Here is a 12,706-nt window from a genome sequence, read left to right as displayed (position 1 = left end):
TTTACCAGATTTCTTTTTAATAACAAATACAGGAGAATTCCAAGGGCTGGTTGATTCTTCAATATGCTGAGCATTTAACTGCCGTTGTACCAGCTTTTCTAAAGCCTGCAGTTTCTCTGTTGTTAAAAGCCTTTGCTGAACCCATACAGGCTTGTCTGTTAACCATTTTATTTTTGGTTGTGAGCCTAGCCTTTAACGGCTGAGCCATCTCTCCAGCCCTGTTAACCATTTTAAAGGTAGAGCTGTTGGTGTCTTTGGAAGATCTTCAGTTGTGCCCTGTTCTTGTACAGTCTGGATGGCTGGTGTCTGTTCTTTATAATACCTTCTAATTTATCTCTCAGAAACATGTGTTAGTTTATGATTGTTTCTGAGGTTGGAGGAATGTTAACCTGAGAATTCCATTGTAATAGATCATGGCCCCATAAGTTCATAGCTATGTTAGCCACATATGGCTTTAATTTTCCTCTCTGTCCCTCTGGACCTGTACATTCAAGCCATCTTCCACTCCAATCACTAACAGCTGAACGTTTACCTCCTGATAAGACCAATTTGGAAGCCAAAATTCTGGTGCAATTATTGTCACATCTGCACTTGTGTCTACTAAATCTACCAAGAAAACATCATTTATTCATGTTTTTAATTTTAGTCTTTGTTCATTTATAGAAGTTTGAAAAATTCACTTTATGGTTTCTCCTGAATTTTCTATTCTCTCTGCTACAGCTGTTCTATCACCTTGAGCAGCCTAGTTTATTCTAATAGGCATTTGGTTATTTAATTGCTCTGAGAAGGTATTTTTTCTATGATGGCAGGAAAGGTCTGAACTGAATTTGCTGTGGGGGCATACAAGAGGCCCCTCTGGGAGTTTCCCAAGGGCAGTGGCAAAGGATTACCTTGTCTGTCCCTTGTTGATCTACATTTGTTGGTCCAGTGTTTACCTTTACCATACCTTCTGCGTAATCCAGAAGGGAGGAGTATTCTGTTGCTGTTGTTCCTTGAATAAACATTCTTTCTAGGAACACCCTGTTTACACTCCCTTTTAAAATGACCTTGTTTACCACAACCAAAACATCTGACATTATTTTTCTTCAAAGCTTTTGAAATTACTTCTCTTATCCACATCTCATCATGGTCATGAGACTCAATATTAATTTTGTCCTTGATCCAATCCTCCAAGAGTGCTGATCTTGCCTTTAATGGCCTGATTATTCTTTTGCACACTACATTCACATTCTCAAAAGCCAAAGATTCAATTATTATCTGTCTAAGCTTCTGAATTTGATATCATTCTATTTACTGCTGGTGACAGCCTTTGTAAGAAATCCATGAAGGATTCACTGGGACCCTGTATAACTTTTGTGAATGATTCAATTTTTTTCCTGCTTCCTTAATTCTGTCCCATGCATTTATGGCTGCCATGTGGCATAGAGTTAAGGTTTTATTATCATAAACGTTGTTTTTGCATATCAGCATATTTGCCTTCTCCAAGTAGCTGATCCTGGGAAATTTCCACAACTCTAGTTCTACATTGTTGTTCTATTGTTTTAGCCTCCTGCTTAAACCATGTTCTCCATTGTAACTGTGCTCTGGACTCCAGGACAGCTGTTACCAATTCTTTCTAGTCCTGTGGAATAATCCCATTACAAGTTGACCACAAGTTTAACATTTGCTTTACAAATAGAGAATGCACACCAAAAATAGCTTCCTTAAATCTAACATTTCCACTGGAGTCCCATTAGCTTGTAAATGTCCTTGAGCAGGTAGTCCCTATCAGGTTATCAGATAGATTAAGTTTGGTTGTTTGAAAACAGGCTGTCTCTCTGTAACACTATAATTCAATCTTGAAATAATTTCACCTTTAAATTCTTCTGTCTGGGTCTGAATTTCTCTATGATTCACTTTAACAGGTTTTTCTAAAGCTTTTATCTTGGCACTTAAATTAACCAATCTTTTTAATATTAAAATAAGGATAATTAAACAAATAATATTCATAATTGATGTTACATATATCCCATCAACATTAATTATCCTCTCTTTAATTGTTCAAATTTTAGACTACCTAATGTGTTATCAAACAAAGACCAATTTCCTTCCATTGTAAAAATGTTTCCCATTTTTTAATGTGGGAAAAAATTATCTTTTAACTAGTTTTTCCCTTTAAGATATCTTAGTCGACTTCCCAAGTCTGTGTAGAACAGTAGAAGTTCAAGGGAATTTCAAAGCAGCTACCTAGTATGGTGGAAGTCTTAGATGGAAATCCAGAGAGAGCCCACCACCCACCAGGAGCTAAAGAAAGTCAAAAAGACTCCGGCCATGTGAGTTGGAGGTCTGGCTGCAACCAGCTCCAGCTGTGTATAGCTCAGATTGCTTGTAGTTCTGGCTGAGCTAGGGGGCCTGTAATCCCCAGCCTATAAGGCCACCAATGGTTTTTTAATGAATTCTTGCCACATGGGTGCCAATTGTAGACAAATTTCTAAGTGGTCATATTAAATACAAAGCACAGAGTGAAATATAGGGGTGAAAGCCTTAGAGATCAGGGAAATAGGGATAGTGACCAACAAACTTTACCTCACCATGCCACAGCTTCCAAAGTGAGCTACTTCCTGTCTACCCATGCCTATATTGCCTTTCTGTTCTGCCCTCTCATTGGCTCTTAGCCCAGCTACCTCACTTCCTTGTCACTATCTGTCTGTACAGACATCTAGGTCTCTATGATTGGTACTGGGATTTAAGGCATGGGTCACCATACTTGGCTCTGTTCCCTAGTATGGCCTTGAACACACAGAGACCCTGCCTGCCAAGTGATGGGATTAAGGGTGTGTGCTAACACTGCCTGACTTCTGTGTTTACTTAAAATGGCTTGCTATTTCCTCTGATCTCCAGGCAAACTTTATTAACATACAAATAAAATATCACTACATTTCAGCACAAATAAAATATCACCACAGGTCTTATTAATAAAAAACCTGGAGCCAGATATTGGGGTGAAAACTGAGAGATCAGAGGAATAGAGCAAGCCAAGCCACAAGTTCTTACCCCTAGGAAATCCTCAGCCTAAGAAAGAGCTACTTCATGTATACTCACACATACATACCTTTCTGTGCCCTGCCATCTTACTTCCTCTCTGCCCAGCTACATCACTTCCTCTTTCCACTCAGCTCTATCACTTCCTGTCTGTTCAGATCTCCAGGCCTCTATAGTTAACTAGTGCTGGGATTAAAGGTGTATGCCACCATGCCTGCCTCTGTTCCTAGTGTGGTCTTGAACTCACAGAGATCCAGATGAATCTCTGCCTCCCAAATGCTACGATTAAAGGCCTGTGCTACCACTGCCTGACCTCTATGTTTAATATAGTGGCTGGCTTTATCCTCTGATCTCCAGGCAAGCTTTATTTGTTAGAGTACAAATAAAATATCACCACAATCATGTTCATCCAACACATACTTGGGACATTTTGTCTGGCTTGATCCTCCATATGTCTTGTGTTTGTTGTCACAACTGAATTCATGTATGATTTACACATTTGTCTGCAAAGCACTTCTTCTTTGTGCTCATTCATGATCTCTGGCTCTTACAACATTCTGGCCCTAGATCTGCAGTGATTCCTGAGTCTTAGAATGTGATGATGTTGAAGAAACTGACCCATTTGGCATTGAGCAATTTACAGGCTCTTATTCTCTGTATCTTAAATAGCTGTGTGTCTTGGTGTTAATTGCCATTTAATGTGTTGTAAACATAAACAAAACCAACATGATCATTAGTATTCAGTTAAGTACTATGACCCTTTAAAGTATTAGTAGTTGGCTCTCCCCTAGCATAAATAATCTAGCTATAGGTTCTAGGCCCTGATAATAGTTTCAGTTAAGGGTTCTGTCTTGTGGGCTGTGTCTTAAATCCACTCAGAAAGTGATTGGTATCTCCCACTATATTCATATCACTGTATCTCTGGTACTTTCATGTCACTATAGCACTGGGGCCTTTGTCTTTCATACTGTTTGGTAAAAGGTTCAAAGCTGGACATGATTGGTGATCATAATTCTCTTCCATTAGTGTGTATAGCACCTTACAGTTCTATGAAATTTAGCCAGTATAGATAAATTTTCTACATCATATACATACATAAAAAGAATTTAAATGAATTGCTCTAAATTGTGGTAACAATGCCCTTAGTAGATAGTAAGGCTACTAAATAAAAAACTTTATACCAGCCACAAGCTACCTCTACTGTTGGTTTTGGCCAGTGAAGCCTCATAGACATAGAAATATTACAGGTTATTACAACTGTTCTGGGTTATCCTTTAAAACTCATTGGTAAGATCCCATTGCTGATGGTACCTCATTCTTGAGTCATAGACCATGGAAAATCAAAATAGTATATATCTGACAACAAAAATAATAAAGATAAGCTTGTCTACATTTTGCTTTGTGTTTTTGTTCAAGGAGCCATTTGTGAAGCATTGTGATTGTCATCAGTCATGTAGCAAAAAAACAAATACTAGATGAGTTGACTGTAAATTTTTTTCTTTCCTGTTATTGTATATCTTACAGTAACTTGTCTATTACACCATTAATATCACAGAGTCTTTGATCACTGTATGTTTGCTTTTATAATCATTTATTTTATGTAGACATAATTAGCATGTGTTCATTTTACAAACTAAAAGGATCCACAGTGGTATTTTCATTCAAGAGTCTCATGACCTTTGACAGTCATTCTCTTCCTCTATACTGTGAGGTTCTTCATCACTCTTCTCTCTAGTCAGCTTGTCTTTCCAAATAGCACCTATATTTTTAAGTATTCTTTAGAATAACATAAATTTTAGAGTAAATCTCTTTATATAAAGAGAAAGGAGATTTATTAGAATGGTTTATGAGTTTCAGTCCAGCTACTCCAACAATGGCTGCTTATGAACATATAGCCCAAGAATGCAATGGTTGTTAGAACAGGAGGCTGGATGTCACCGTGGTCTTCAGCATATGCTGGAATCTTGAAGAAGCAGGCTCTAATGCCATTGAAGAAATGGACTTTCTATCAAGGTGAGGACAAGCAGGCAAAGAACATAATTTTCCTTCTTACATGCCTTTATGTAGACTTCCAGTAGAAGTTGTGGCCCAGATTAAAAGTATTTGACTTCTTACCTCAAGATCTAGATTAGAAGTGGATCTTCCTACTTCAAATCAAGGAAAAATCCCCCACTTGTATGACCTTTGTTTTGGGATTTTAGTTAATTTCAGATTTAGTCAAGTTGACAAACAAGATTAGCCATTACAAGTCCATCCCTTCTCAACTTTACACTCAATCATAACTCTTCATACCATGAATAATTTCCAAATGAAAACAATATCCAGGTCATAATAATGCCTAAAAATAATATGACTATAACACATAAAATCACATATGTATCATATCTTTAAGCAGGTCATAATTATGCCTAACATGATATGACTGTCCCATATACAAATGAAAATGCATTATAAATTTAGACTAGGTGTCAATGTTCCTTGTTGGACATTTTTGTAGAATCTCAAACTGAAATATGATAACCTACCATATTACCTTAATTGATGTTATATGACATAATAAAGAAATTGAAAGAAAATACAAATGTCTGTATCAGAATATTCTTAACAAAATACAGTTTAAACACATGTCAATTCATAATCTTCATTTCTGTAGCTGGTCATGTGGCCTTAGCTGATATTTATAATTATCTTCCTCTACTACTTATTTTATTTTTACTCTCATCTTAGCAAACATCTCAGGTGGTCTTGGCTCTTTTCCTGACTAAAAGACCCGTCCCTTCATTCCTGACTGGTCTGTACCCCTTGTCATCCTGCCAGGTTTAGGTTGTTGTAGTTTCCCATTGAACTTAATCACAGGATTTTATATCACCAAGAGCTGCTCTAAGTGATCACCTTCACTCCAGATATAAATTTTCCTAACTCCATTGTGGAGAAGCAATCTAATTTCTCCACTACAATCTAGATCACTTACCCCTCCTAACATTTATTTATTTCTAAGTTTGTTGATTTAAGAGTACATAAAGTCCAAAGTGGCCAGGGCAAATTCTGAGCTCCAGTTCAAAGAAATGTTTGTTGTGGCTTTTGGCAGGAGTGTTCTCATAACTGGAACTAAAACTTCTAGGCCAGCAGAACTTAATATGAAGAGAAAAGAAGCAAAAGTTTTTCTAGTGGATCACTATGGGTGATAGTGTGTATAACTATTTCCTTTTCCTTACCTTGATGCATGGGCCTATGGATCTTGGCTAAAGAAGAAACTGTGCTATATATTAGATTATAATTCAAAGTATATACAGCCTTCTGGAGAACCCCATCAATGCCTTCCAGGTGCTGACACTTAATTGGCACTGTAACTATGACTTCCAAAAGCTATTCCATCTTTTTATTAGGACAGATGCTTCATGGTGGTGGGGAACATAGGAAGAAAATGGATGCCATAATATTGGGCTTTTGGTCATGCTTCTCTATCTGAGTGAGTTCCTTGGTCAGAAGCAATACTGTATGAAATAACATGAAAGTGGATAAGCCATTCTATAAGTTCACAGACGGTGGTTTTAGCAGAGGCATTATGTACAGGAAAGGCAACTGCATAGCCAGAATAAGTATCCACTCCTGTAAGGACAAAGCATTGTTCATTCCATGAAGTAAGTGGTCCAATGTTGTAAATCTACTACAAGGTCACTGACTGGTCACCCCCAAGTATGGTGCCATATCTGGATCTCTGTGTTTGTCTCTGCTGTGGGAAGATTTGGCACTCAGCAGCAGTTGTTGACAGGTCAGTCTTGGTCAGTAGATTCTGATTTTGTCTAAGCATGCATAAAATCAGTCTCAACAACCATGACTACCTTGTTCACGGGCCCATTTGTCAGTGGCAGGAATGGTTGAGGGAAAAGACTGACATCTGCAGAATGGGCCATCCTATCTGCTAGATTATTAAACATTTCCTCAGTTGAAGTCAAAACTTGATGAGCATTTACATGGGGCACAATTATTTTTATATCTTTCACCAATTTGGAAATAAATATCCCCAGACTTTCTCATCAATTTTCTAATCATGCTATGTCCAAGTCCCTGACCATCTAGCCAATCCAAGAATCAGTGAATAATCCTACATCTGACCATTTCTCCTCCATACAAAATGTGTAACCATGTGCACTGCCCAATGCTCTTCCCACTCTGAAGATTTTCCTTTGCCAAGGTCTTTCATGCTTGTCCTCAATAGGGGTTGTAGTACTGCACCTGTCCATGTCTGGATGGTGTCTGCATAATGTGGATGACCATTAGTAAACCAAGCACTAGTCTTCTCTTCCTCAGTCAGCTACTCATAGGAATACCACGTGAGGCTATGTGTTCATACCTGGAAGCAGACGGCGTTGTAATGGGAGTAGAAACAATAAGCATTTGGACAACTTCATCATGTAACTTGCTTGTGCTTTCAGTACCTAGTTGGGTTAGATCATAGATAGATAGATAGATAGATAGATAGATAGATAGATAGATAGATAGATAGATAGATATAGATATAGATATAGATATCACTTCCATTTGATAATAGATGGCTGCTGTGCATGTCCTGCTTTATGACATGGTGAGTCAGATAATACTGAGCTCATGATGGGCAGCTCAGGCTGCACAGTATTTTGGTAGCCCATTGTCAAAAGTTCAGTTTTTAATAAAGTCCAATAGCAGGCCAAAAGCTTCTCTTTCAAAGGGAGAATAATTATCTGCATATTGTGGTGGTATTTTACTTGTACTGAAATGTGATTTTAATTGTATGTTAATAAATAAAGTTGCCTGGGGGTCAGAGCTATCAGAGCCATAGCAAGTGTGTGGCGGCGGTGGCACACGCCTTTAAGGACCTGGAGAGCGGTACATTCAGGCAGTGACGAGGCAGTCACATGTTTGGGTTTACAACCAATGAGAAGGCAGAACAGGAAGACTTTAAAAAGACATTCACACAGGAAGTAGGTCTTTTTCGGAGAGCTCTCTTGGCTGAAGAGGATCCCTGAATCAGGAAGGGTGAGGCTCTTAGCTCTGACCTCTTGGCTTTCTTCTCTGAATTGGCTCTGTGTTTCTTATTTAATAAGACTGTTGGTTACATCTACAGCATATGATTGTAAAGACTTACTCCAAAATCTCCAATTTTTTTTCTGTGATTCACTATGATTCTGCCAAAGGTTCCAAACAGTATTCCTATCTGCTAATGACACCTCTAGTACCATCTATACTTCTAGATCATATATCCAAGTGATGGAGTGGACTACACAGAAGCCTGCACCTGCTGAAGAGCATTCTTTTGTACCAGGACACACACAAACCTAGTAGCTTTTGGAGACACTTGGCATAGGAGTCAAAGTCACACACCCAAGTAAAGAATGTGCTGCATCAAGAATCAAAAAAGGTCCACTAAATGTTGTCCTTTTTTCTTACTGGTAAGAGAGGCCAGGGAGATGCAATATGTTATGCTTCACATGGGAAGGAATATCTCTATATTATCCACACCACTGAATTCCCAAGAAGTTCACCAAGGTAGAGGGCTCTTAAATTTTGGTTAGATTTATTACCCATCCTCTGATGCACAGATGTGTTTTCAATGAGTCCCAAGTGGTTGTTACTCCATGCTTAGGTGGTCCAGTTATCATAATGTCATCACTATAGGACACCAAGGTAATATTTTGTGGAAGACACAGATGATCAAGGTCTCTTCTCACCAAGTTATGACACAGGGCTGGAGAGTAAATATATCCTTAAGGTAAAACTGTAAGTACATACTTCTAAACTTGCCAACTGAAAGTAAATGGCACTCTGTTGGTCTTCATGGACAGGTACTAAGAAAAAAACATATACTAGATCAATAACTGCAGAATATGTACCAGAATATGTATAAATCTGCTCAAGTAAGGACACCACATGTCGTTCACAGCTTCAATCAGAGTCATTCCTGGTTGAGTTTTTAATATTCAACTGTAATTCTCAACAATCCATCTGTCTTTTTCACTAGCCTGATAGTAGAGCTAAAGGGAGATGTTTTGGGAAACAGCATGCCTGCATCTTTCAAGTACTTAATGGTGGCACTAATTTCTGCAATTCCTCCAAGAATGTGATAAATTTTGGATTCACAATTTTCCTTGGAAGAGGCAACCTAAAGGCTTCCATTTAGTCTTTCTAACCATAAAAACCCTCACTCTGCAGGTCACTGAAGCAATGTGAGAATTCTGCCAATTTCTAAGTATATTTATCTCAATTATACATTCTGGAACTGGGGAAATGGTGACTAAATGAGAATGGGACCCACTGGACCTACTTGGAGTCAGACCACAGCCAATTCTCCTTTTATCCTGATCTCCATAAGCCCCTACATCAACTGGAAGGCCACAAGATTTCATGAAATCTTCTGAAATCAGCATCAATTCACAACCAGTATCCAATACACCCCAGAAAGTCTAATTGATTCCTTCCTCCAGTATATAGTTACCCCTATAAAAGGCCATTGGCCTTTCTTGGGAAGGACTAGAGAAAGGCAAATTTTAAAACATTTAGATATTTTATTTAGGTCCTTCCTTAGGGAGATATGGTCACTCCTTTATTCAAGGGGTTCTTCTGCAAACTGGCTCAAGTTTGGAAATTGGTATGGACTGAGATTCCCTTTTGCCATGATCCAGTGTAGTCTTTTGTCCATTTGTTTGAGAATATTTCCACTTATCTAGATCCAACAAATATTGAGTAGGCTTCATTTCTATTTCATGACTGGAAACACCACAATGGGTTAACTAGTACTGAAGATCTGTACTAGACACTCCACCATAAAATTCACTTTTCTTATTCTGACCAGTACAAGTTAGGTCCTTATGAACAAGTATTATTTTTTCTATGCTGTCAATTATATTAGTTACAATTACCTTGCCTTTTGTGATTTAGTGCTGCGACTTGGCCCCTACTACTAAGGGACCCAATTTAATGCATTGCATTTAATTCATCCAACCCAGCAGCAGCATCTCCAATCCTAAAGTTTGGCCCAAGGAAAGGGGCAACAAGAAAACTATTCAAATATGTTGGTACCCCTCTCACTATTTTGTGTCTTATAGCATTAGTGAAGAGTGTGTCTTCTGGACCTTCATATTGTGGAGGATTGGGTTTTATTCCATGTACTCATGCTAGCATTACAATTTCTCCAAGCCTTGAACACTAAGCTTAGGGATATCAGACATCTCTTACTCTTTTTCAGTAGGTCATGTTTTGACAAATCCTTCACCCAACCATTCTGTCAAACTTGACACCTTCTTTAACAGTGAACTTCCATATTAAACCTAGAATCATCACTTAAATGGGCCATATCAATAACTCACCTTGATCAAGTTTTAGGTTTCTTCCCCCATTATCCAACACTCTTAAAATCCATTGCCACGCATATTAACCTAACTTCTGCTTGAATGAATTAGCAAAATCATTAAGCTTTTCGGTAGGGCAGCAAACCTCCTTGTGTACTACAGTTTCTTCCTCCCCTATAGAAACCTGGTTTGCCTCAAGTTGGTTATACAACTAGAGGCAACTATTGGTGGGTCCTGAGTGACATCAATATTGTCTTCCCTGGTATTCCCTTCAGAGAAGGTCACTGCTGGTTTAGCAGCCATGAATATTTCAAGGGTTTCAGATGTGAGTACCTTTCTGCTCAGAGTGGAGAGACTACTTCCTCAGGTGAAACAATCCCTTGAGAATGTGAGTATTCAAAGTTCTCAACTTTAATAGGATCTTTCCACACATCTCCAATCCAAATTACAGGATCCTATTCTTTACCAATTAATGGCCTTATTTTAACTGCTGACACTCTTTGAGGCTACAACTTGAATTTTCACTTTAATTCAGCCAATTTTGTGATGAGGGCTTTGGTTTGATTTTCTGCAACTTGAGCTTTGTAACTGCCAGAGAGAAGATTTTATTCCAAAGAACACTTAGAAACCTTTTGACTATTTATGCCCATCTGGAGTCAGACAATTTTATTACCAATTTTATTGTTGTCCTTTACCATATTCTGATATATTACAAGTTAGTTAATTTTTTTCAAAGGAGCTCATCCCTATCCTTTGTCCATTTACCCAGAGATGCTAAGAACAACCAACCAAGGAGTGGTATTTTCATTATTTCCCCCCAAACTATTAAAAGTTTATTGTACAGCATCACCAAATCCATTTCCACTCCCTACTGGTGAATCAGGATAATCAAATTCACTTATCTCCTTAAATTTGTGATGTAGTTCACACCATGGGCTTTTAATATTCTCCAAGCTTCCAGGAGAGACCTCAGTAACTGTAGAGGCTTCAATAATTTTAAGTGTTGGAAAATTAGAAACCCTACTTCACATATGAGGCAGGTAAGGCCGAAAGCACTGGGCCATGCCTTAAACAAACAGAGAGCTCTGACATGCACAGTAGTATCCTGACCCAGAGGAGCCTAAAACCAGACCCCCAAGAAGACAGCTGCCGACGTAAGACCCAGAGCCAACCAGGAAATACCACAGCAGCTGGAAGCAGAGCCCGCCAAAAAATACACACTCAAATACCTCAGTCCTTTGTTTAATAAATGAGATTGCTTACAATCTCGCAGAGCCTGTGCCATTTGGTTCTGTGTCTATTCACCCCCTTCCCCTGGGGTCAGAGACAGTGGGATCCCAGCTGCAGAGCCAGAAACATTTCTGGTGCTCAACGTGGATGAAACCCTACCTGAGATTTGCACTTTGGGTATTTTCTTTTCTTTATTGCTATCCAGCTTGCTGTCATGATTCCTATTACAACTAGGCATTACGACACGCCTCCTCCGACTGTTTTTCGGTGAGTAGACCCCTTTTCTCAATTTTCTGTTTTTCCCCCCAAAGCAGTAAGTATTGGGGTGTCTCTCTCTCTCTCTCCTGCCTGACATGTTGCCAGTGGAATCTGTGCTGGAGGTAGCTGAGAATGAGGATATCAATCCCTCCGGGCCTGCCCCACCAGATATTCTACTAAGTCTGCCTTCTGTGGGCCAGGGAGAAAACAACCCTTGTGTCCTGAGGGCAGACTTTATGGCGTATGCATGTCATGTTCTCACCCATCCCACTGTTACTGGTTCTTGTGATCCTCCTACTCTATTTGTTCTTCATGATTTTCTTTCTCTCTCCTGCGGTGGTTTCCATGAAATTAGAAATGATATTGAGATTGTGACAATGGCACGAGTTAAAGCTGTTATGCAGGTCATGGGAAAAACCCAGAAGGCTGGAGGCAGAAAACTGTAGATGGAGTGACATATAGATAGGATAAAAGACAAGAGTTGCCCAGAACTAGTTAGAAGACAGCTTGATGAATTACAGAGTGATGAAGAAGGACTTAAACTGAGAGGAAGCTGGCAGTCTGGTACCTTAAACATAGTTTGTATTTCTGTGCTTTCTGAGAAACCACAAGTAGATGGCCTCTGGGGTGATTACCTCAGATGTTCTGATAATTTTTGACCTGCGAAAGAATAAGCTGGTATGCTTTGGCTTTTTTCCTGGGAACTTCTATGTGCAATCAAGGAGCATGGGGTACACTTTGCTGATTTACAAAAAGAACTTTTGAAACTATTGTGAAGAACCCAGTCACCTGTTGAATTTTCTCATCCCCTATTTCCCGTATTATTACAATAAAAGACTGGGGTTGAGTCAGATCGGGAGAAGGCAGAGAAG

Source organism: Peromyscus californicus, unplaced genomic scaffold (genome assembly GCF_007827085.1).
Source record: "Peromyscus californicus insignis strain IS unplaced genomic scaffold, ASM782708v3 Scaffold_4__1_contigs__length_199733344, whole genome shotgun sequence".
NCBI lineage: Eukaryota > Metazoa > Chordata > Mammalia > Rodentia > Cricetidae > Peromyscus > Peromyscus californicus.
The sequence above is the reverse complement of the archived record's forward strand: the minus strand, read 5'-3'. Positions refer to the sequence as shown.